We start from the raw sequence: 25,356 nt of genomic DNA, 5'->3' as shown, positions 1-25,356 counted from the left end.
CAATGTTGGACTCAAATGACATATACTCCATAATATGTTACTAGGTAATTATGCAAGTATTATATTCTTTTAAAGATCTAGTGTAAATTATTAAAAATACATTTTCAAATTTTATATTTTACTCATGTGCATCAACCATTTATTTGAGAATAAGAATATGTGAAACCATTTCAGATCATGTGAAAAAGTGCATCAATTCATGCAACTTTAACTGCAATTGCCCAAGTCCCTTAAGTCACACTTGAATTTAGGTCTCTTGATAGCTTTTCAAATTCATCAAAAACATCATATTTACTTTCTCTTTGTTTTTTATCAAATAATTGAAATCCAATTGGCATTCTTTTCTGTGACCATAATCCAGCATACACCTCAAGCCATCCATAATCTTTAATACAATACCCATTCTACACGTGTCTTTCATACAATAGTTATAGCAATACTACCTCAAATTCCTTTCCCTTTTTCTCCACTACTTTATATAAATACTACTTCCCACCCCCTATCTTTGCTTCATATCCTCTCACTTCTGGCTAGCTACACTTTTCTTGAACTCTTAATCACTTCTACTTCTCCCTCTTCATTTTTCCTTTTCTCTCCTTGTATTCTTTCTTTCTAGTTTATACTCTTCTGCTTTACTGAGAAAAGCTAAGTACTAGTGATAATATTCGAAGTACAAACAAGAGTTTGAAATATGGAAGGTGGGATAAATCCAGAAGATGCAATACGGTTCAAAGACTGCTTGCTTTTAGCGAGAAAAAACCCCTATGTTCTTCGTTTAGCTTTCTCTACTGGAATTGGTGGACTGCTATTTTACTATGATACAGGTACTCTCTCAAATCTCTATGTCTCTTTCTTGATGTTTATTGCCTTGCTGCTGTTTAGCATTTCTCTTTGAACCTTGCTATCCCTTTATCAAAAAAGATTAAAGAGAAATAGAAAAAAGAAAGAAAACAAAAGTACTCTTGTTCCTATTTGTAGTTTCTACTAAGTTTCTTGGTGTTGAATGTGGAGTGCAGGAGTCATTTCAGGCACTCTTCTGTATATTCGAGATGACTTCAAGGCTGTGGATAAGCAGACTGTTCTACAGGTATAAGTCCTTGTGCTCAACTGGTTCTTTAGAAAAAAAATAAAATTTCAAGTGTAATTATGTTAAAAGATGTTGGTTTGCAACTTTACATGGCTTTATTTGTCCTCTCAATTCAATGTTTGAAGAAAGAAATAAAAACCAAACAAAATTTTTTGTTTGATATTTTAGAATGCAGTTGTAATGATCCCACATCGGCTAAGGAGGAGAGTCCTGGCCGCTATATCACCTGTTGTGACTGTCCCCTCACCTGACTGAGGCCTTTTGGAGGGGTGCTGAGTTTTTTGACCTGTGGGTTTGGGCTCTTCACTTGTTGTGGGCTATAACCCCACCTCCAAAAACAAAACCCACAGCCTAATGGGGCGGCTAACTGTGGGACAATATTGGTCAGAGGTGTTAGAGATGGTATCAGAGCTCTAATCGAGCTTGTGCCGGGAGAGGGTTCTCAGACTGTGGGGATTAGCTTGTTAAGTATGGAATGAATGCCCACTGTTTAAGATATTAGATATGTACGTTGGGTAGGAATCTCAAAAGTAGATGATTTACTCTTAGGGACTGGCCAACTCGAGTTGTAAGTTATCTTAATTTGGATTCTTGTACCTGAGTACTAAAGAGTGATACCGTTATGATAAGTCGATATCTCAAGTAATATTAGAATGAGTATGGATGGCGAAGGCCAATGCACAGGGAATGCGAATAGTCTGAACTTGGGATAGATTGATGATATTAGGGAGAATTGGAACCCTTAGTATGCAAGTATACATACCTGGTTATACTTTTTCGAGTTTTGCTTAAGTGTTGTGCTTGAGCAATACCTGAGGTTAATGTTCCATAGGAAATGTGAATTGCTATGACATGTATAGAAAGAAAGTATGTTATTTTCAATGTGTTCTATTATTTTTCACTTTATGATTTGAAAATGCTTTTATCGAACTTTATAGCTACTTTATTTTTCTTATACTTATATTGGCTATTGTTCAAAAAAGGTATGGAGGGTAGGCGGAGTCAAGGACGTGGAACTACTCGAGAACGCAGTTCTAGCCGTAGCCGTGGGACTAGACAGGCACAAGAACCAGTACGGGAACCGAGAGAGGAAAGAGGTGAAACAGTTGAACCGTAACCTGGACCCCAAACCGTAGGAGGGATCAGGTAGCAACGGAAATTCAACAAATAACTAATATTCTTACTCGACTAGTAGAGCAGCAGAGTGAAGCCCCTATTAATCAATCTAAGGATCCTGAAAAGAGACAATATTGTCGAGGGACTGTTAAGTTGTTAGAAATTTTAGAAATTTTCACAGGAGGCTCTGTCTAGCTTTGGAAAATTGGCTATAATTTCGTATAGGAAAGTCGGAATTGAGTTCCGTTTGTTCCGTTTGAAACTACACTCAGAGGGATTCCTACGATGTGAAATTCAGAATTTGATTCAATATCTATAAATTCTAGAAAATTGGCAAAATTGATTGAAAATTCTGCCCTGTACAAGTAAACATAGGAATGTTGTAGTAGCTTATGACTCAATTTGGACCAACTTATGAACTAAATTTTTTTGAGGTGTCTTCTAAAGATTCTTAGTATTTGAAGTCTAATTTTTTTAACAAGTCAAGTTATATAAATTTTTGATAGTTATAACTCAAGTTATAATTTTTCTAAAGAAAGGGCATAAATTAGGATTTTTGTGCATACTAGGGTTTTGGTGTGTGTTTTTGTGTGCATTTTGGTAGTGTAATTGTGAAGATTTGTAAAATCCCTCATATTTTCTTAAAAATTCCCTTTTATTTGGAATCCATTATTTTATACTAGCTTTACTACTCATTCACTTTCTCAATAGTTACAATTAATCATAGAACTAAGGGTTTTCCTTTATTTTCATCGTTAAGGTAAATTAGGGTTTTTTCGTCTTTTCGTAGTGTAATTATTCGGTACGGAGTGTGTATCACATTTAGTGATTTAGAGTGAGTTTTAGATGATATTAAGTGTATGATTAGAAATAATAATAATAAGTTACTGAATTATAAGTGAAAACCCTAGTACGTGCGAAATAAGGAAAAACGGGTTGAACCGATGTGTACTGTTCGTTACCGATTGAGTGCATCACTTGAATACTACTTTATTACCTTAATTTTCTTGTTTTAGTTGAGCTAATTAACTCTTATGTCAGCCACCATTATTGACTAAGAAAAAGAGAGATATTTTGGTGAAAATATTTGTAATTAAGCCACTTGTCAAAAATCTAACCAAAGTCTTGACCAAGACCTTTGACCAAGACTATCCTTAGTCTTCATCTTATAAAATAGAACCAAAAACACCTCATTTTCTTCATGTTTCGTCGTGACTTAAGAGAGGAAAAAGAGGAGTGAAAATTTTCCATTTTTCCAACTTGAGAGCTTGTTTGATTCTTGAGAAAATTATCATAAAACTTGATTCTACTCTGATCAATCGTTGGGAAAGCTTGGAGGTGAGTTTGGTAGAACTTTTTGGAGGAAGAAAGTTCTTGTATCACAAGTTATTTTGGAGATTTTGAGGTATTATACTAGAAACCTCCCTTGTTTCTTTCTTATTTTGCAATTTAAGTAAAGCATGGCTTGATTGTGGTGGATTGTATAGAAAATTTCATGGTTTGGCTTATTAACTTATAATTTTCAACTAGGGTTTGTAATTTTCTGTTTTTATTAGTGTTATTTATCTAGAATATGATGTGAATAAACTTAGATAGGGAGTGGTATCAGAGCCGACTCCCGATCCCGATGTGCCAGTGAGGACGCTGGGTCCCCTAAGGGGGGATGGATTGTAATGATCCCACATCGGCTAAGGAGGGAGCTTGGGCTGTTTTGATAAGTTTGTAGTGGTCTCTCCCACCTCAACAAGGCCTTTTGATGAGATAGCCTACGGGTACCTGTTGTGTTGTCCAGCACTGCCAAAAAAAAAACTCACGACCCCACAGGGTGTTAAACTGTGGGACAATATTGTCGAGAGACTGTTAGAGACTCTAACACCTCTGACCAATATTGTCCCACAGTTAGCCGCCCCATTGGGCCGTGGGTTTTGTTCCTGGAGGTGGGATTATAGCCCATAACAAGTGAAGAACCCAAACCCGCAAGTCAAGAAATCCAGGACCCCTCCAAAAGGCTTCGATCAGGTGAGGGGACACTCATAACAGGTGATATAGCGGCCATGACTCTCCTCCCTAGCCGATATGGGATTATTACAATCCACTCCCCTTAGGGGATCCAGCGTCCTCGCTGGCATATCGGGGTCGAGAGTCGACTTTGATATCAACTCTAATAGTATCTCGATAATATTGTCCCACAGTTTGACACCCCGTGGGGTCGTGGGTTTTGTTGTTAGCGGTGTTGGACAACACAACAGGCACCCGTAGGCTATCTCACCAAAAGGCCTCGTCGAGATGGGAAAGACTACTACAGACTTATCAAAGTAGCCCAAACTCCCTCCCTAACCGATGTGGGATCATTACAATCCACCCCTCTTAGGGGACCCAACGTCCTTGCTAGCACATGGGAATCAGGAGTCGGCTTTGATATCATCTGTGACGGCCTTACCTTCCCCTAGGGCGTACCCCAAGGTTTAGCGGACCGCTTGCCTAACTCTCGCCAGGATTCACTCACGCGTAACTCGAGAAAGATACCACGTCCATAAAGAAGAAATGAAACAACAATCTCAAACTTAACATATAAATTGATGTTCAAATCCAGCTACAAGATTTATACACGCCCAAAACGTTAAAGTATTTACAATCCAAGTAAAATCAACCCTAGTCGGGTGTTAGCGCGAGTATAATTGCAAAATCCAAAAACTAGACTATGCTAGTCTGTACAAGTCTCATGCCTCGCTCGTACCCCCTATAAAGAAAACAAATGGCGTGGAATGCGCTAAAACTCCAATGAAATTCCAAATAGCAAGTTGATCATTATTTCAAAGTACAAGTATCAACATAGAAAAATAGCGAGCATAAATTTTTCGAAATTTGATAAGTATTTTGGATACTACTTAAACGAGTTGCATTTACTTGATTTTCTTGAAACGAAACTCCTATGTTTCGAACTCTAAAGAGTTTTACATTCGTCAATGATATTTTATGGCAGATTTGGACTCCAACCAAGGAGTTGGACCAGAACGTGATTTTGGAAAAGCACTATATTTTGGTGAGTGCTTTCAAATACCTGATTGAACTGGACACTTGTTATCAATACTTGATCAATGTAAATACATGATATGTGATTTGTTTGATTGGGTAAGAATGTACTTTATCGCACTTGTCCTAATATGGTATATACTTGTTTATTGTTGCAATTAACTTGATATACTTGTACTTGAGTTGTAAGTGTGAAGCGGCAGTATGTACCACACTCAATCTGAGTGCGAGGTGCCTCTCATTCCCGTTTCCGTACTTTTATTTTGATTCAGTCGATTGGAAATGTTATCTCATCGACATCTTGGGGACCCAAACCCTACTGGCTAGTTAATTGAGTCGAGCCGGCAAGAGCTTAGTCGATTAGATAACGAATCATGGGTATCTAGTATTGTCGAGTGGAGTGTTATCTTCTCGACTAATCAGTATACTTGAGTATTACCATCAGTGTTTAGTTGATGTTCGGACCCAATAAGGGGGTTGAATGGTGGACGGATAGGAGTTAAGCGAAGTACTATTGAATTGGTTACTTTACTTCAAAGTTGACAGAGTGTCAACTAATATTTGATCAAACTCTGGTGAAACAACGGGAACTTGGCTCTTGAGAGCCATCTGTATCCTTATACTTTGAAATGATTATTGTTTATTGGATTATTGTTTCTTTTGAAAAACAAAAGCACTTTACACTCGTTCAATTTGAGATTTGCTACTTGAAGTGTTATTGTTCACTTTTATGAACTTGTTATGCTCGCTATTTTTCTACGTTGATATTTGTACTTTGAAATAATGGTCAACTTGCTATTTGGAATCTCATTGAATTTTTAACTCATTCCACGCCATTTATTTTCCTTACAGGAGGTACGAGCGAGGCATGAGACTTGTACAGACTAGCAGAGTCTAGTTTTTGGATTTTGCAATTATACTCGCGCTAACACCCGACTAGGGTTGATTTACTTAGGTTGTAAATACTTTAACGTTTTGGGCGTGTATAAACCTTGTAACTGGATTTGAACATCAATATATATGTTAAGTTTGAGATTGTTGTTTCAGTTCTTCTCTATGGACGTGGTATCTTTCTCGAGTTACGCGTGAGTGAGTCTTAACAAGAGTTGGGCAGGCGGTCTGCTAAACCCTGGAGTACGCCCTAGGGGAAGGTAGGGCCGTCACAGCAGTGATTTAACACTTGAAATATACTAAATATGCCATCAAGCAAATTTCTAGTTTTGCTTATCATTTTTGTACTCTTCTGTGCATAAATTTACTAAACTAAGGCTTTTCTTGACAATTCTCTCACCCTAACAAACTTACCTTTTTTGTTCATGGTGAAAAATTATGGCAGAAGTTTACAAGCCCAGTTGCTTTCAAAATATTAGAATTCACCACGTAATTGAGTTCTCACTTTTTTGGCATTTTCCTGTTATATAACTTTTACTTTTCCTTGAAATGGAACTTAGACTTTGATTTACTTAAATCCTAAAAAGAATTTTTTTTTCCACGTTTTTTTCACGAGCTAAGATTCACACTTTTTTTTAATATATATAAATGTCCATTTTCCTTGATCAAATTCTTTTAGTTTTCTTCATTATGTCAAACTAGAAAAGTTCCAATGCATAATTGATCAGATGTGTCAACATTATAACCACGTTTCATTGGCTTCATTGTTTTTGCCTATCATTCCTTGGCAAAAGAATAATCAGAAATGTGTTTGCATGATTCGAAAAATGTTGATAATTATTCCATAGGAAAGCATAGTGAGCATGGCAGTTGCTGGAGCAATCATTGGGGCAGCAATTGGAGGCTGGTTAAATGACAGATTTGGAAGAAGAAGTGCTATTCTGACCGCAGATTTCCTCTTCGCCACTGGAGCAGTTCTGATGGCTGCAGCCCCGAACCAGGTGTTCTGATTTTTGGCAGAGTTTTTGTTGTCTTAGGGGTTGGAATGGCATCAATGACTTCCCCTCTGTACATCTCAGAAGCTTTACCAGCTAAGGTCAGAGGCGCCTTGGTTAGCACCAATGGATTCCTTATCACAGGACAGTTCTTGTCTTACCTTATCAATCTTGCCTTTAGCAAGGTATGCCACATTATTGTATGACGAAAAACCAAAATTTCTTATCTTGAAAATCAAAGATTGTTGATTGGCGTATTATGAAAGCAATGGTATAACGCAATTAGGTCATCTCAGCTATACCTGCATCTCATGTTTTTGACTTAAACACTATGACTTATTATAGAGTAGAAATCCCAGTACAGAAATTACAAAATTCAAGAATTTTTTTCTGGCGCATATCCCTGTTCTTTTTGCTTCTTTTTTCAGGATAGTTAAGCCCAATCTACTTAAATTATATTGTCATAAATTTTCTGCTACAGTATTACTAAATGAAAAAAGTTGATCATACCTGGCTTCATCAAGAAGATAATTATGCTCGTTGATGATTGAAATAGGCACCTGGGACTTGGCGTTGGATGCTTGGAGTTGCTGGAATACCAGCGTTATCTCAATTCGTTCTGATGCCACTGCTTCCAGAATCCCCCTGATAGCTATGTCGCAAGGTCTAGTCACGGTTCTCATCCGAAAATTGAAAATCCCAAATGTGCTTTTCCAATCTTTAGAACTGACATGACCACAAACATCACTTGCCTGAAACAGGGCAGAGTAGAAGAAGCAGAAGTGATCTTGCAAAATATTTACCCACCTGAAGAAGTTGAAACTGAAATTCAGGCTCTGAAGGAGTCAGTTGACAAAGAGATTAAAGAAAAAGATTCATCTGAGAAGATCAATGTTTTTCAACTATTACAAACCAAAACAGTAAGAAGAGGACTTGTAGCTGGTGTAGGTCTTCAAGTGTTCCAGCAGTTTGCGGGCATAAATACTGTGATGTATTACAGCCCTACAATTCACCTCCAGTTAGTGCAGCTGAGACGTATTTTGGAGGGTACACCTGCCCAGACTATCATTCTGCTGGATCTGCTTCCTGGGACTGTACAAAGTGCTTAAATGCTTCTTCCCCAAGCTGTGGATTTTGTGCTTCCACTACAGCTAAGATAATCGAATGCATATGTGTGTTATATTGGCTTCCATATAAAAATCACAAGAAGTAATTCAAATTTGTACAGCACTGCACTTCACTATTTGCTGTTAAGAAAATCAATCTTGACAAGCATGATGCCTAGATCATGCCAAAAAGTACAGTAAGATAAAATCTCTGGCAAATCAAACTGGAGAATTGCTGATTGTCCAAATTAAACATAGATGTCTCAATACTTGTAGCAACTTCTGGATATCATTATCATCATAATTAATGTTCATTATTTTGCAGCTGTTCCCAGGGGCCTGTTTGATAAAACAGTTCAGGATGCTTGTCGTGGAGAAGACAGGTTATGGTACAGGAGAGGATGTTCAAGTAGATATGGTTGGCTAGCCCTTATCGGCCTGGCTCTCAACATCATATTCTTCTCTCCTGGAATGGGTACAGTTCCTTGGATTGTCAACTCTGCGATATACCCTTTGAGGTTCCGAGGGATCTGTGGAGGAATAGCTGCAACAGCAAACTGGATTTCTAACCTCATAGTGGCCCAGTCTTTCATCTCCTTAACACAGGCAATTCGGACTTCTTGGACTTTCCTTATATTTGGAGTGGTATCTGTCGCAGCCCTGTTGTTTGTTTTGGTCTCTGTGCCTGAAACAAAGGGTCTTCCAATAGAAGAAATAGAGAAGATACTAGAAAGGAAAGCTCTGCAGCTGAAGTTCTGGGAGAAAAGGCCTGATAATAAGAACCAAGATGTCTGGCAAAAATAAGGCATCAATAGAGGTTGTTTCAAGAACTGAGAATGCAGTTGGATCTACCGATTATTTAATGGCTTAATAATTGTGAATTAAGCTCCCAGCTTCAGATGTATTATCTCTAAACAGATGGGAATAGAAATTTGATTGGTCTTGTTTTGCTGTTTTTCCTTTCTTGCTCTTCTGCGACTATTAATTACTGTGGATGAAAGAGTGACCTGTGAGAGGAACGATGTCTAAAGACCAAAAAATTGGATCAGTGGTCGAGGGAGGTCTTTGAACCAAGTACTACATAAAAAATAAAAAGATTATCAAAAGCCTATACTTCAAAATCCTTGAAACAAAAATAAGATTCTTCCAGATTTCTTTCTTGAGTATCCTGTCGTAATTGAATATTCAAGTCTACAATTAGGTAAAGCAGAAAGAAGAAAGAAGAAAGTCAGCAGCAAAGAAGGAATGATAATCGAGGGCAAAAGAAGCAAGGAAAAGCGATTGATTTCTTATATTTGTTTAGAGTTGAAAGACGAATCAAATTATTTAACACTCAAATCAAGCTCGACTTGGTAAGATTTCGTTCGAATTTGATTCGTTAGTTTATCAAACTAAGTTTGTACAGCAATTTGTGTTTGATAAACTTTCAAACTCAATTCAAATTCGACTCAATTTGCATATAAGTCAAATATACGTATAAAAAGTTCAAACTATTCGACTTGAACTCTAGTTCGACTCCATAAAATCTCGTTTGAGCTCGATTCAAAAAAGAAACAAGTTATATTTGAATAAAATTTCAAACTCATCAAAATATTCAAACAAACTCGAGCACTAGAGTGTTTGACTCATTTGAATTCGTTTACATCCCTGTACTTGGCATTTTGACAAATTCGGATCCTTATGTATCAGATCACCTACGATCTAGTCCCTCATCTTTATAAAATAAAACCAAATTAGAAACCTGTAACGAAAACAATTAGAATATCCTAATGAAATTGGTGACATTGGATGACATATGCACGGTAAGAAACCACTATTTTGATCCCTCATCTTTAAGCTCATGTCTAATTTGGTTTCTTATCCTACCAATTTAATCCTTTATCTTTACAAAAAAAAAAAAAAAAAACACTGCAGGACGTCTAATGAGAAATTTGAAAATGGTAATGGAGTCAGTCCGCACATGGCATGTGTACCATAAAGCAGAAAAAAGCAAAATAAAAGAAAAAATCTCACAAGCCCCAATCCGAATTTTGTTGATTTCTGTCTCCAACTTCTCCAAATCCCTAATTAAAGCCTGTAATTCATAAATTTTCATCTAATACTGGTAATGCAAAGAATATAAATGTTGTAATTTTAGAACTAAAGAAGATAATTTGGTCTATCCATTATTTCTTCAAATGCCATTGATTATATTGGTATTACCCGGATTAGTGGATTTTTTTTTTAAAAAAAAAAGAACCAGGGAGGAAAAATGGGAAATTGAACCAAGAAATCGAGATCTAAAACCAATACCTCTAATTCTTGATGTTTCAATTTTAATTACTAGACTAAGGCCTCTCGGCAGCATTGGTGGAAGTAGACATGTCAATGGGTAGGGTCTGGGTTGGATCCCTTTGATCCAGATCCAGACCCATTTAATTTAGTTAAATCCAAATCCAGATCCAGACCCTTTTGGGTCTGAAAAAGTAAATTCATACCCGAAATCTTATGGATCTGGGTATCAAATTGGCATCCATGATTATTTTCTGAACATACTAAAGTAAAAATATATTTAAAATATATAGAGTTCATAAATAATAAAAATACAATCCAATTTTTGTTTTCAAATAATAAAAATAACATTCAACAAGTGAATGCAATATTGTGAATTCAAAGAAAGAATTATTATTGACTACATCTATATATTTTCAAAGATTCAAATGCATCCACGTCCAATATTTCATTTGGTTGCCTTTACCTTTTCTCTTTTTCTTGAAAAAGTTTATATCAATTACAATGATAACTAGGACTAGTTTTTTAAAAAAGAAAACAACCATAACATATATAAATATTTAGTCTTATTAAAAAAATGTAATTTTATACCTCTTTTTCTTATTTAAACTTCAATGTCGGTAGATGTCTCGCTGTAGACACCAAATTTTCAGTGTTTTTAATTTTTTAGTTTTTATTTTAGTTTATTATTTTATTTTTAAGCTTTAGCATAGAATTTCAAAGGAAAAAGAAAAGTGTTCAAAAAAATATGTTTTAGTTGTTTTGGATTTAGTTTCATTATTTAAAAATGAAAAGAAAAATGAAAAATTGAAAATTAGAAAAAATGGAAAAAAAGGAAAAAAAAGAAGAAAAAGAAAAGAGGAAAATCTTAACTTTTTATTTTATCTTTTGGTTATTCATTTTGTACATTTTATTTACGTTTAAGTTTGTTTGAATTATTTTTTTTTTTATTGTGATTTAAATTAAGTGAGTAAAAAAAAAAAAAAAAAAAAAGTGATCCGCGCCTGCAAGCTGCGTATTGTCGCAGCTTGCAAAGAAGGACTTGGCAGCCCTTTTGGCTACAATTTCAGAGGAAGTGGCTGGGGGTTTTAGGGTGGAATGCCCCATATAAATAGAATAGAAAACATCAGCCGCAAGGGGGGAACGGGGGTCGACAGAGAGAGATCAGAAACAAAAAGGAAAAAGCTACGGCGAGCTTGAGGGGGAGGGATAGAAAAACAGAAAAAGGGGCCGAGAGAAATTGGGAAAGGGAGCTTCAGCAGGCAGAAACGAAGAAAAACAATAGCAGAAAGCAAAGGGGAGCATACAGGAATAGATGAGTGACGGCTAGGTTTAGAGATAAGAGAGAGCGAGAGAAAGCTAGGGCAGGGGAATCCCAGTTGACGGCGGAGAAAGAAACCACCGGGAACAGCGGCTGGAAAAGAAAGCTAGAAAAGAAAAGGGAAAACGCACATAAGAGAAGAGGCTACAGTTTCTGAGGAGACCAGAAAGAAAGAGAAGTAGCTGTGGGAGAGACGGAGAACAACGCCATCATTTTTGGATTACATCGAGCTTTGATCCGAAGCTAAAGGTAACATTTCTACTCTGGAATTTGTTCATAAGCTGCTGGGTTATGATAGATTGCTGAAAGTTTGGCCTTTACACCTGTTTTCGTCATCCATGTGAGTCATACTTGCGAATCTGCTTGGGTTTGAGGCCTACACACGGAATGAAAAATTGTTACTGCAATCAGAATCGTGCAAGGCATTTTTGTGAATGGGATAGTCTTCGAACCACTTTGTATGAAAATTTTCTAAAACTTACGTGACTTCCATTGAAAATCTTGGTTTGTCTGAATTGCAGTAACTATGTATTTCGTTGCTTAGGTTAAAGTTAGGATTTTTGACTGAAAAGTTTTGATCGAAGTAGTGTGCTTGGTCTGAAAGTCGCGTCAGAAATGAACGGCAACAGGCTTGCACTTTGGCTACTGATTTTGGGGTAGCCAAGTTCTGGAAAATACATGTTTCAGTCCCTCTCTATCCCCGAATTCCCTTGTTTGCTTGTCTAAGTGTGCATTCATGGTGAACATAGTGAATCTTGGGCTGCAAAACTTTCTGCTTTTCTTGATGAAGCTGCGGCAATGTTGCAATTAGAAAATGCAGAAATGTTTTGATATTTGCGACTTGTCTCTGGTTTGTTTGGGGTCAGAGTTTAGCATGAATATGTGTCATTTCTGATGTATTTTGAATCTGAAAGTTTTGTTGGAAACTCATGGTATGAAATTGCTGAAGTTGCCCAAGTTATTTAAGAGTCATTCTCTTCAAAAACGCAGCAAGGAGAAGCTGCTGCATTTTCTTTTCTCTGCCGTGTTGTCTTCTCCTTAGTTACTAGTTGAGTTTTGCACTTCAGTTTTCATGTTTAATCTGGTATTGGAAGGGAAGCAATGGAAGGTTTGGTGTTGAGTTTGCATGTTTGCATGTTTGGATCATGTTCGAGCACCTAGCTGAAAAACAAGCAAGCAGGCTGCCGAACCATTTTCTGCGTGTGTTTTTTTAGAATCTGGTATGATATATCTCCAAGTTTTCTGGTCATTTGGATTGTGATCATTGTGTAGCCTGTTGCTTAGCTTAAGGTTGCGATGTTGGGTCGAAAAACATCTGATCAAAGCCGTGTATTTGAATCAAAATCTGGTCTGCATCATGAAATGGAAAGAAAAGCCGTGGCTGGGAAAAATTGCATAATGTATTTCGATGCTTTGCATGATCTCCTGTCCGAACTTCTGATGTTTAAACATAAGAGTCTTATGGTGGAAAGTGAGATAAATGCTTGGTGATTGTGTTGTGTTCAGTTGCTTGAGATAGAAATGTTGATTACTTGAGATAATGAAATGAAATGCAAGTTGCGGTGATGTGTCTTGGCTGCAGAAATGTCTGTTTTTTTTTTTTTTTTTTTGTTGCAGAATGTTTGCTCACGTAGCTTGCATGAGTTTTGCATGAAATAATTGCTGAAAATAGCACTTTGACCCCTCAAGTCCCCCTTTGTTCCATAAAGGCCCAATAATGTTCTAAATTCTTGCAATCGAGTCCTAAATTAGTTGCATTTTGAGACATTACTTGACTTTTTCATTGCCCTTGGACCCTTGAAGTTCCTAAAAATGTTTAATTGAGCTTGAGTGTTTGGTTAATGTTCACAATTGATTCCTTGGTAGCATCAATTTTGCAACTCGATTGCTCATTTGCTTTCTTTTGTTTAGGTGGTATTTAATTCAAGAGTTTAAGAACTTTGTGTTCAAATGAGCTTGTGTTCGCCTATTTTCTTGAATTTTCTGAAATAAATTGGTTATTTGACCATTTCTTGCTCATTGGACCTGTAAAGTTCCTAAAAATGTTTTCAAGTAACCTTGATTGGTTGATCAATGATTGCTATTGGGTCTTTAGTCGTTTTGCTATTTTAGAAATTTGATCAATGTTCCACTTTTGGTTGGAATTCATACATTATTTGATCATTTCTAAGTTGCAAAGTGAGGAAACATTCAATGTTTGATGGATTCCGATTTGTCTTATTACCTTTTTTGTTTTGATAGTCTTAGCCCAAGTCACCCTTTTCTTTGGTGACTTTGTCATACTTTACTATTTGTGGTACCTTGACCCTTTTATTATTTTGGAGGGTACATTAGTAACTTCACTACGTTAGAGCTTCAACTCAAGAGAGGTATAACTTCTTTTATTTTTTTTGTCTCTCCTATGTGAACCAACGTGCCACGTGAGAAATACATGTCTACTTTGCTTTCCTAGCCTTTCTTTAATTTCTTTTATTTATGTCATTTACTTTTACTTTTTATTTAAGTTATTCTTTATGGGGTATGTGTACACCTCTTGGCTTGTAATAGTTAGCGATTTAATTATTTTATTCCTTTTCCCCCTTTTAGATTGTAGTAGGGTCTCCCTAATGTAATAGATAGGGTTTGAAGGAGCATTCAATGAAGACCTATCGAAGTCATGTTTCTAGCTAGCAAATGTAATAGTTAGGACTTTAATTATCTTATGTGTCTTGCATGCTTAGTTGCTACGTGTTAATTTGCTTTGTTAGGGCCTTGCATCTAGTCGAGCATGCTAAATGTTATGTGCTATGTGTTTATGAGTGTTTGGCATGCCTACTTGCTTTCCATAGCCATGAATGAATGTGATGGATGAATGTACGTTTACACTAGTCCAACGCTAGTTGGAATTCATAGAATGGGCTAGTCCAACGCTAGTCCCTTAGGGATTTCCCCTCGTTAGTACATGTTTGCATGTTCATTACATATCATGCATTTTTTTAGTTTTATCATTTTGCATGCCCCTCGAACCCCTTTTCCCTCCATTTTAGGATTTTTGCATTTCATGCTAGTAGTAGGGTTCATTTGCTTGAGAGTCCCCTTAAATATGGGATATAGACGAGTGTGGCTTTTTCTAAGCCTTAGCACGCTTGTATTCCCTCTATAAAAAGGGCAAATTGAGTCACGATTTAGGTCTTCCCGTACCCAATATGCATGAATTCCCTAGGCTCATGCATTTTTTAATCCACTCTACTATTTTATACCCTCATCACACTTTCATTTTTCCTCCCATTTTGCACACGTGCACCTTTATGTTTCTTCACTTGCACACGAACACTTTTTATCATCACTTGCACACATGCACTTCATATTATCATTTCACATACCGTACCTTGCCCACTCACGTGCACATTTTCATTTACATATTTATTGTCTTTTATTACTTTTTCAAACTCATGTCCTCACGTTGCATACATGCATTCCATTCATTTGCATCCCACTCGCATTATTCGTGACTTCTTCAAAAGATTGTTATTGGGCTTCACAATTAATGTGATTGGCACCACTCAACTTTTGAAGAGAAATTTCCCCAATACCCCTAGGTCTAGGGTTTGCATTCATGTAGTGCATCCAAATGTAATAAATTCTTTGGTTAAAACAAGAAAATCTTTGATTAAATCATGCAACTAGCCTTGGCTAGGTCAAAGGGGTGCCTTGGATTTTATCCTTGCCTTCCCCTTTGTCAAATGTGACTCCCGAACCTTTTTCTTTGGTTTACGTGGACTAGGAGTCGTTTAAAAGGGGTTTCTCACTACTTTTTCTTATTTTTTTCTTAAAAAATTCATTTTTTGGTGACTTGGTACACCTTAACTCATTACCAAGTGGCGACTCCAATCTTTTATTTCAAAAACCCTTTTTTAAACTATAATTTTGGGTCAAATCGTCGCATTCTCAACCCCCCATTTAGACCTATTTTTTCTTTTAAATCACAATTCATTTTCCAATCACAAAAAATACATTTTTTAAACCATTTATTTATTTATCAAAAAATGGGGCGCGACAGTTGGCGACTCCACTGGGGACATTCGAGAGTCCGAGCAAATTTGATTTAATCAATCTTTTTCTTCTTTTAACCTTTTCAGATATCACATTTGGGTGTTTTAGGGTTGCATTTTTCCCTTTTTTTGGATTTTGCATTTCACGCGTATCCAACTACTCCTTCGCTCGCGAATGTATGTTTGGTTGATTGGATGTATGTTTACTTACTTATCTCGCGCTTGCATTGCATTTGGGTGGGGGACATCACCTTAGAGCCTCACGTTGGTTCTCGATCCCTCCCCTCCAAACGAGCACTAGCATACGTGCATACGCTTTAATTTTTTCATCCCTCATTCATTTTTCTTTTAGTGGCTTGTCACGCCACTCCACCCTATTAGGATTTTAGGCGACCCACTTGGACGTGTGATCACGACACGATGTGTGTGTAGCATGATCCAATGGGCCACTCAATCTTCCGCTTTAAGCTATGGGTTGATAGCCTTTTTAGCTTTTAGTCGAAAGTTGAGGATTTTTTATAGATTCACTCAAACACGTAGCCGTGACACGATGTGTGTGTAGCGGTGTTTGGGGAATCACTCGAGCCACCGACAAAGAACCTTGGGATTGATGACCCTTGGTTTCTAAGTCTGAAGGCTCGGGGACCTGAGATTTTTGAGTCTAGATGCATTAGCGAACCCCAACCTCATGCATCCATGTTAGAATTGCTTAGGATAGAGTCGACCTTACCCTAAATTAGGAAACACTATTCACGAGGGGAGGGGTCCCACCCCTTTTTCCTTATCTGTCTTTGTTGCTTTTTATATTATCTAATTGTCCAAATGTGTTATGTGTTATGTGTTGAACTCACGTTTCCTTGTCTTTTGTCTTTTGCATTCACAAACCCTAGCAAATAAGAGGTCCGACATGACCTTCTTTTAGAACCTACCCTTGTAGATAGGTTATTGCACGTTTAGAGATTTTGGTATATTGCATTCCTAAATTAATAATTGCACAGCATTTTAAGCCTACCTTGGCGTATACAAGGTCCTTTTAGGTCATGATTTCATTTTAAACTGCATGTTTTACTGCTTTAATAAAATGGCATCATGCATAAACCCTAGAAAGGGAATGCCATTTAGGCGATCCTGTGTTAGGGATAAGCCACCTTATGTCTCGAATACTTAATCCAGTGAGACTTGCACGTTTACATTTTGTACCATACAAAGGGGTAGTGCACAAGGTAAAGTAGGATCCGATCATTTTCATAGAGTGATCTTTGGAATATGAGCATCTAATAATCACTTTTTGGCCATTTTATCAAAAATTGGTAAAAATCCCTTGCGTGAAGGACATTAATTTGAAGAAACTCACAAATGATTCCTCCTATTGAGACGATAAATAAATTGAGGCCAAATCGTGATTTTAGAAGGCTCATAGACCACCAATGGCCGGCCGATTCAATCGATCCATTTTTTTCAATTCATAATCAATTTTGAATAAACCATCATTTGACCAATTTACCCTTTGTAGGGTCATTTGACCAATTCACCCTTTTTAGGGTCACCTGGTCGATTTTGAATAAATCGGCAATTCATTTGACCAATTTACCCTTTTTTTAGGGTCATTTGACCAATTTACCCTTTGTAGGGTCATTTGATCAATTTACCCTTTTTAGGGTCATCCGGTCGATTTTTAATAAATTGTCAATTTCATTTGACCAATTAGGATTTCAATGTCGAATTTCAAAATGGAAAACCTAGTCGATTTTGAGAAAAACATCCATTGCATCCAGCCATTTGATTAGTTGGAGTTTTGACCCGTGCTTCACTGAGAAAAGTTGTCAAAACGAATTCCAATCTCTTTGATAGGAAGTTCGTCAAGGTCAAACCTGTGCGTTTTTGCAGGTTCTTGTATCGATCAAAAGTGATCAATCCCTTCGGACATTGACCTCATTTTAACAAATGTCTTTCGTCTCTCCAATTGACCAAATTTTTCAAAATTATTTTTCACTCAATGGGTTGATCGGATTCATCAGGTATGGTATAGTGCCTACCTCAGAGGATTGCATTTTCATGCTAGACCTACCCTTGGCACAAAAAAGGTTCCCCCATAGGACATGCATCCGAATTTTTTGGATATTTACTAACTCTTGTCTTTTTCTTTTCCTTTTCTTTATTTTCTTGGAATAACTAAGCGAGGGTTAAATCTAAAGGCAATTTTTCAAAAATTCTCAGGTAATATTCAAACATAGCTTCTCGTCGAAGCCCCATCATAACGCGATCCCGTAGTAAAACCCAAAAGAATCGTGCAGACATGAGTACTCGACCAGGATCATCTGATAAGACCGCCGCAACTACCCATCCGGAGCCACAAGTCCCGGGGTTCAGTTGACTGAATTACTCACAAAATTTGGAGAAATGGCATCTGAAATGGCCGCGCAAAAGAAGTTGATCGACGAGCTCGTTAGTAGCGGGGTACAGCCCGAATTTGCGCCCATCAAACAACCGGAATCTGAACCATTTGTCATTCCTTCAATTCAAACCACTTTTGATGGAGTTTTCAACCCACAGTATACCTATACTCAAAATCCTCCGTTCTATCCTCCCTATGGGCAAGGATTTCAACCTCAAGGTGGTCTAAACATGCTTCAGAATCCACAAGGTTTTTACTAGACTATCGCAGAGCCTTTCCTACCAGACCACACTATCCAAGCTAAACCAGAAGTAGGAGAATCTGCTGCTCCTGTTGATATGAAGTTGCTTAAGCGTCTCGATCGTTTTGACGAATTCATAAAGAAAAGTCAGGGGTTGAGCAAACAAGGAGTCCTGGATTACGATGAGCTTTGCCTTTTCCCGAATATGCAATTGCCTGAGGGGTTCAAAACCCCGAAATTCAGCAAGTATGATGGAACGGGCAATCCCAAGACACACCTCCGATTGTTCGCCAACAAATTGGGTAGGCCAACAGATGATGAAAATCTGCTTTTGAGGTTATTCCCAGAAAGTCTGGAGGGGGATGCCCTCGACTGGTACTCCAACCTGAAGCCCGAAGAAGTGAAAACTTGGATTGACTTGTCCAATGCTTTTGTAAGGCAGTTCGAGTATAACTGCGAGCTGGCTCCGACGCGAACCACGTTGGAAGGAACAAAAAGAAAACCATCTGAGGACCACAAGACATACGCGAAGAGGTGGAGAAAAATAGCTGCAAAAGTCGAGCCACCAATGACCGAGGACGAAATCATACGAACTTTCATTAAGACACATGATCCGCCGTACTTTGAAGAAAGTTTTCGAATGATTGGGTGTTCCTTTGCCGAGATTGTCAATAAATTGGAAGAATATGATGAGTTTATAAGGGCAGGAAAGATTATTAACGTGTCGGCTCTGAAATCGCAATTGGAAGCGATGCAAAATCAATGCAGCAATAACAAGAAATCCCCATTCAAAAAGAGAGAAGAGGAGGTTTCATTTGTCTCGAATCGAAGCCCTGCTCCCAAACCGAGATACCGACAGGACCCCACCTATTCACCCCGTTACCCGTATCAATCACACCTTCAACCTGTGCACCATACCACTAGTAACCACCCTCGATCTCGACCAAATTACCCAAACACACCTACAACACCATTTCATATTTCTCCACATAACTTTCAAATTAGACCTCGCTCTTCTTATCATCGAAGACCCACCTTGCCCGTCAACCATAACTACAACTATCAACAGACCGCTGGCACCCAAGACCCGGCCCGATATAGAACTTTTACCAATTTAGGTCGGCCCTTGGATCAACTATATGAGCAGCTCAAGGCCGCAGAGAAAATTGGTACAATACCTCCTAAAGTCTATGCTAAAGGAGTTCCCCCTGGTTATAATTCTCAATCTTTTTGTGCCTATCATTCTGGAGCTCCTGGACATTCTACTGCCAATTGTTGGGTACTTAAACACAAAATTCAAGACATGATTGAAGCCGGAGACATAATTTTGAGAGGGAGAGAGGAACAAGGACCAAGTATAAGTACAAACCCCTTTCCCAGACACAAGGACACCTTTGAGGCATCCACCTCCAATGACGAAATTTGAAGATCCTGAAGGAGCTCTGCACAATTTGGATGGCTGACTATCCTCCCTCTCGAAGGGAATTTCGATAAATCTAGGGGTTGTCATTTACTAAAGTTCACGAAAACTTTTTCTTGCATATGTGAATAGCTTAACGAAAGCATCTTTTGCAATTGAGTTTTGTCTTGTTTCTGCTTTGATTTGGAGTTTTCATGAAATGCACAATTTGTTTTATTTGTTTATTTGATTATTGTCCTGAATTTTTGTTAATTCTTTGAGATGGCCAAAGGTGAAGTTGTTTGACCCTTTGAATATTACTGTTCTGGAATTTGATGTAGCCCTTCATTGAAAACCCCTTCATTAAAAATCCTTTCGTTGAAAATCCCTTCCTTGGGAAAGCCTTCATTGAGAAAACCATTGAAAACCCCTCCATTAAAAATCCCTTCATTGAGAAATCCCTTCTTTGAGAGACCCCTTCATGGAGAAAGCCTTCATCGAAAAAGCCTTCATTGAGAAATTCCTTCATTGAGAAAATCTCTTTCCTGCCAGGTTGGAAGCCGATTGGTTAAAGCAGCAGCATCAACGATTGATTCTGATTGATGAAAAGCAGTTGAATGCTGTGTGCCATGGCAAATGATACCAAAACGCATGGCCTGTGTTCATAACAAAAAGGTCCGCCACCGATCCTTTGAAGAGAGGAACAAAGTGCTAAAGTGATTTTGCTAATGAAAGATGAAGTCAAAAGGATGGATGGACGAACATCCCCTCAACCTATCAACTCGGACATGTGTAAGAAGTTCTTTATTTGATTATACAAATTTCTTTTAGGAAATCATGCAAGGGGCGAGGCAAAAATCAGGCCATTTTCCTTTCCTATCAAAACATTTCATCCCTAGTCATCCCCTTTGAGCTATCACAACAATAATTTTCGTTTGGCAGCCCCTGAGGATTGTAAATCCTACACTAGGACAAATTCATTTTGAAAAAAAATGATCAGAAAGAAAAGGCAAACCCCACACTGGGGCAAATTTATGTTGAAAAGAAAAGAGAACCCCGCTGGGGCAAATTTAGTTTTTGAAAGAAAAATGCAAAAAGTGAGAAGAATGCAATGAAGAAAATGGAAAGAAAGAAATATCCAATCAAACTGGGGCAAATTTCCTCGATTTCGTTCAAAATTGGAGATAATTTCAAAATGATGCAATCTCAGGTTATTTCACACCTTTCATCAAATTTGCTTTCAAGCCTCAACTTTTCTTGAAAACACCCCACCTGACCTCATTACAAAAGCCCAAAAGTCCTGACTTTCGTCACTTGCTGTATTTCTATTAGGGATTTTGCTAATCAACTTGCAAGTGATGTCTATAATGCCTTCACCTAAACTTCTAAGGGAGGTGCATTTTACTGATGCCAGAAATCTTCAACTCATACTCCGGAGTCGATCATGGTTGAGTCCTTCCATTTGCCTCCTTAGGTGAAAACCCGAAAGGGCACCTCAAAAGAGAACAAAAGAAAAAAAAGGGGGGAAAAGAAAAAAGAGAAGAAAAAACAAACAAAACAAAAACAAAAAAGGTGGGGGCAACCTTGGTGAAAACCCGAAAGGGCGCCAAGGTAAGGTTTTTGCAGTAAGCGAGCACGAGGAGGAACGGCTGGCGACCTGGTTCATGTGGATTTTTCCTCATTTTTGTCATACTTCTGCCAATACTGAATCCCAGAACAAGGATACCCAGAGATTCGAATATGATATCCGTTGGCCAAAGCTGTGTCATTTTGTAAAACATTCTTTTGCAAATACATTCTTAGGAAACTCATTTTTTCCAAATTACTTGCATTCATGGCATTTTTGTAGAATTTAAGCACAAATGGTTAGGTGTGCATTCTTGTGCATATTCATTTTTACATGACATGTGAATTTTCTTGCATACCTCATTCTTTATCATTGAATTGTGGTGAATGACAATCCCCGTGGTTTATTGCAAAAAGTATGCTTGGATTCAGCCATCTTTTGGGAATAGTTGAAATTCAACCAAGCCAGCTACACAGACTTTACAATATGGCAAAGCACATACCTGGTCAGTTTGAGAATCGAAAAAGCCTCAGGGTGAGAAATTCAACTCAATCGGCTGCCGCAGCAAAAGTTGATAAAGGCGTCGAAAGACTCATGTTTACACGATTCTCGAAGGAAAACGGATCAAATGGTGGTGACAATTTCTTTGTTTTTTTTCTCTTTCACAGGAAAAATTGCATGCACAGATGAAAATAATCACACCTCACACTGGAATTGGTGTCGGGAAGAGTCCTCCGGTGAACAAAAACAGATTTGAAAATGTTGCAAGCAAATTTGATCGAAAGGTGCGACAACATGGCGATACAGAATCAACTATGGGCTCAATTTGCAAAAATTCATCACACTAGGGGCAAAATTAATTTTTTGGAAAGATTCTCAAAAGTCAAAAAGAAAAGCAAAAAGAAAAGAAAAATCATCAATCAAAAATCAAAAATCAAATCAAGTTTCATCACGGCAAGCTCGAGTTTAATCCCACTGTCCGATTGTCAAAACATTTCATTTTACACCATTACTAGAACGTGGGTCAGTCCCGCCAAAGAACGTTTCATTTTACATCACTACTGGAGCGAGGGTTAGTCCCGCCAGTAAGCGTTTCATTTATATCATGTTGGGACCGGGTTGTATCCCGCCAACCTCGGCGGGACCGGGTTTTATCCCGCTGACCGTTCATATTTTCGTTGGGACCGGGTTTCATCCCGCCAACCTCGGCAGGACCGGGTTTTATCCCGCTGACCGTTCATATTTTCGGGTTTCATCCCGCCAACCTCTGCAGGACCGGGTTTTATCCCGCTGACCGTTCATATTTTCGTTGGGACCGGGTATAATCCCGTTGACCGCTTTTATCCAAATTGGGACCGGGTTTCATCCCGCCAATCTCGGTAGGACCGGGTTTTATCCCGCTGATCGTTCATATTACGTTGCGACCGGGTTTTATCCCGCCAATTTCGGCAGGACCGGGTATAATCCCGCTGACCGCTTTTATCCAAATTGGGACCGGGTTTTATCCCGCCAATTTCGGCAGGACCGGGTCTAATCCCGCTGACCAATGAAAGGCAGGCTCGGGTTTAATCCCACTGACCGACCGATTTACCTCGGCAGGACCGGGTTTTATCCCGTTAACCGTTCACACCCCGGCAGGCTCGGGTCTAATTCCACTGACCAATTCATTACGCTGGGGCAAATTTTTGGATAATTTTTCAAGCAGATCCTATGCAGTTTTTTTCATACATACCAGTTTTTTTTATTTTGTCCTGCCGCTAGCCGTGGGTCAGTCCCATTAACGTGCATCCCATGATTAAAGGCTTGTTTGGGTCAGTCCCATGATTTTCATTTTATTCGGGTCAGTCCCATGATTTTCATTTTATTCGGGCCAGTCCCATGATTTTCATTTTATTCGGGTCAGTCCCATGATTTTCGTTTTTATTCGGGTCTATCTCGTTTTAAATTTCCTGTTCGGGTCTATCCCGTTTTAAATTTTCTACTCGGGTCAGTCCCATGATTTTCATTTTATTCGGGTCAGTCCCATGATTTTTGTTTTTATTCGGGCCAATCCCTTGATTTTCATTTTATTCGGGTCTATCCCATTTTAAATTTCCTGTTCGGGTCTATCCCGTTTTAAATTTCCTACTCGGGTTAGTCCCTTGATTTTCATTTTATGCGGGTCTATCCCGTTTTTAATTTTCTGTTCGGATCAGTCCCGTTTTAAATTCCTGTTCGGGTCAGTCCCGTTTAAATTCTGTTCGGGTCAGTCCCGTTTTAAATTCTGTTCAGGTCAGTCCCGTTTAAATTTCTGTCTCGAGTCAGTCCCGATTTTAAAATTTCCTGTCAAGGGTCAGTCCCTATCGTTTGAGTAATTCGCAGCCGAATAATACAGTTAAGTATTTGGTGTCTACTTTTTTGTCTTAAGTTTTTTCAAAATTCAGACAAAGAGGGGCAAACTGTAGACACCAAATTTTCAGTGTTTTTAATTTTTTAGTTTTTATTTTAGTTTATTATTTTATTTTTAAGCTTTAGCATAGAATTTCAAAGGAAAAAGAAAAGTGTTCAAAAAAATATGTTTTAGTTGTTTTGGATTTAGTTTCATTATTTAAAAATGAAAAGAAAAATGAAAAATTGAAAATTAGAAAAAATGGAAAAAAAGGAAAAAAAAGAAGAAAAAGAAAAGAGGAAAATCTTAGCTTTTTATTTTATCTTTTGGTTATTCATTTTGTACATTTTATTTACGTTTAAGTTTGTTTGAATTATTTTTGTTTTTATTGTGATTTAAATTAAGTGAGTAAAAAAAAAAAAAAAAAAAAGTGATCCACGCCTGCAAGCTGCGTATTGTCGCAGCTTGCAAAGAAGGACTTGGCAGCCCTTTTGGCTGCAATTTCAGAGGAAGTGGCTGGGGGTTTTAGGGTGGAATGCCCCATATAAATAGAATAGAAAACATCAGCCGCAAGGGGGGAACGGGGGTCGACAGAGAGAGATCAGAAACAAAAAGGAAAAAGCTACGGCGAGCTTGAGGGGGAGGGATAGAAAAACAGAAAAAGGGGCCGAGAGAAATTGGGAAAGGGAGCTTCAGCAGGCAGAAACGAAGAAAAACAATAGCAGAAAGCAAAGGGGAGCATACGGGAATAGATGAGTGACGGCTAGGTTTAGAGATAAGAGAGAGCGAGAGAAAGCTAGGGCAGGGGAATCCCAGTTGACGGTGGAGAAAGAAACCACCGGGAACAGCGGCTGGAAAAGAAAGCTAGAAAAGAAAAGGGAAAACGCACATAAGAGAAGAGGCTACAGTTTCTGAGGTGACCAGAAAGAAAGAGAAGTAGCTGTGGGAGAGACGGAGAACAACGCCATCATTTTTGGATTACATCGAGCTTTGATCCGAAGCTAAAGGTAACATTTCTACTCTGGAATTTGTTCATAAGCTGCTAGGTTATGATAGATTGCTGAAAGTTTGGCCTTTACACCTGTTTTCGTCATCCATGTGAGTCATACTTGCGAATCTGCTTGGGTTTGAGGCCTACACACGGAATGAAAAATTGTTACTGCAATCAGAATCGTGCAAGGCATTTTTGTGAATGAGATGCACTTTGGCTACTGATTTTGGGGTAGCCAAGTTCTGGAAAATACATGTTTCAGTCCCTCTCTATCCCCGAATTCCCTTGTTTGCTTGTCTAAGTGTGCATTCATGGTGAACATAGTGAATCTTGGGCTGCAAAACTTTCTGCTTTTCTTGATGAAGCTGCGGCAATGTTGCAATTAGAAAATGCAGAAATGTTTTGATGTTTGCGACTTGTCTCTGGTTTGTTTGGGGTCAGAGTTTAGCATGAATATGTGTCATTTCTGATGTATTTTGAATCTGAAAGTTTTGTTGGAAACTCATGGTATGAAATTGCTGAAGTTGCCCAAGTTATTTAAGAG

General features: G+C 38.2%; 1 pseudogene; it reads left to right on the top strand.

The window, feature by feature from the left end:
- Positions 1-691: 691 nt before the first annotated feature.
- LOC113708249 (probable inositol transporter 2) lies at positions 692-9,032 on the top strand (annotated as a pseudogene).
- The last annotated feature ends 16,324 nt before the right edge of the window (positions 9,033-25,356 follow it).

Source organism: Coffea arabica, chromosome 9c (genome assembly GCF_036785885.1).
Source record: "Coffea arabica cultivar ET-39 chromosome 9c, Coffea Arabica ET-39 HiFi, whole genome shotgun sequence".
Lineage (NCBI taxonomy): Eukaryota > Viridiplantae > Streptophyta > Magnoliopsida > Gentianales > Rubiaceae > Coffea > Coffea arabica.
This window is presented reverse-complemented; position numbering and strand designations above follow the sequence as displayed.